This window comes from Balaenoptera acutorostrata, chromosome 6 (genome assembly GCF_949987535.1).
Source record: "Balaenoptera acutorostrata chromosome 6, mBalAcu1.1, whole genome shotgun sequence".
Lineage (NCBI taxonomy): Eukaryota > Metazoa > Chordata > Mammalia > Artiodactyla > Balaenopteridae > Balaenoptera > Balaenoptera acutorostrata.
Genome location: NC_080069.1, coordinates 28,573,200 through 28,574,706, shown reverse-complemented (window position 1 = coordinate 28,574,706; position 1,507 = coordinate 28,573,200). Strand labels below are relative to the sequence as shown.

General features: G+C 38.1%; 1 pseudogene; it reads right to left on the bottom strand.

Moving 5' to 3' along the window:
- Positions 1-659: 659 nt before the first annotated feature.
- LOC103004813 (GTP-binding nuclear protein Ran-like) lies at positions 660-1,293 on the bottom strand (annotated as a pseudogene).
- Positions 1,294-1,507: the final 214 nt, after the last annotated feature.

The window sequence follows — 1,507 nt, the reverse complement described above, 5'->3', positions numbered from 1 at the left end:
GTGAATTCTGGGTAGGCAACTAACCATACATTTTTAAAAGGATGGCTTTTTAGGTTTGGGGGTTTTATAATGATGTTTTAGAGTGTGGTTCTTTTTCCTTTATCTTACTTGGCATGCAACAGTCTATTTCAGTTTGAAGTCTTGTGTTTTCTTTCAGCTACAAAATTTTTCATATGTTATTTCTTTGATAATTTCTCTTCCATGATTTTTCTCTGTCTAGTCTTTAGGTCAGTTATCTCATTTGTATTTGTAAAGTAATGACAGCCTCTACTGAATCCCAAGTTTGTTTGCTTGTTTGTTTTTAGATATTTCAGATACAACTTGATTCTGATTTTAAATGAAAAAGAATGGAAATGACAGTAACAAACAAGATTTCACCACTGAATATTGTGATGTGACTGTAGCAGTCTTATATTTGAAACTCAAGAAGGAAACAGCTGTGTTCCCAAACAGCTAAATATGTAGGTCAGAAAAAATGAAGGCATTTTGTTTAACTGCTACATTCACTCCAAAGCCCATTCATCTCCTTCAGCAACCCAAAGATTAAGCACATGTTCTGCTTAGCTATATAATAAAGTGGCAAACATGCTGCACCACTGACACCACAGGACAGTTGCCTATAAACTAGACTTCTGATGCTGGGCTCCAGCTTCATTTTCTCACAAGTCATCATCTTCATCCAAGAGAGCAGTTGTCTGAAAAACCTCTAGCTCATGCTCACACTGCACTGCCAAGGCTGGGTCCGTGACCACCTCTGGTGGGTCAAGAGCAGGCATGGTGATGAACTCCAAGTTAGGGTCTTTGATCAGTTTCAGAAGAAGGGCTTTTCAAAGTTGTAGTTACTTTTGGTGGAAATGTCGTAACGCTGAGGATTCTTCTTTTGGTGGAAGACAATTGATTTTGCTTTAACTTTTCTGTCCTTAACATCCATTTTGTTGTCACACAACACAATGGGGATGGTTTCACATACTTGTACCAGATCTCTATGCCCATGAGGCACATTCTTGTAACTCTTGATGTTACATCAAACATTATAATGATACACTGCGCTTGGATATAATAGCCATCTCTCAGTCTACCAAATTTCTCCTGACCAGCTGTATTCCATACATTGAACTTACTAGGTCCTCTGTTGGTATGGAACACAATGGGATGGGCCTCAACACCCAAGGTAGCTATATACTTCTCAAATTCACCAGTGAGATGACATTCCTCAAATGTAGTTTTTCCAGTACCGCCATCACCAACCAATACATGTTTGAACTGAACTTGGGGTTCTCCTTGGGCAGCCATCCTGATGTTAATTCCAGAAGCGTCTCCACATCCGTCTGACTGAGGGCTCTGAATCCCAAGTTTTGATCCCTAGTTTCAATAAATATATTCACCTTTTCATTAACTTACTCATTGAATTATTTATTGAAACTTTATTAAATATTATAAAACAGGCACTGAGCTATGTGGTAAAGATACAAATATAAGTAAGATATTTTCCCTGCTCTTAAAGGAC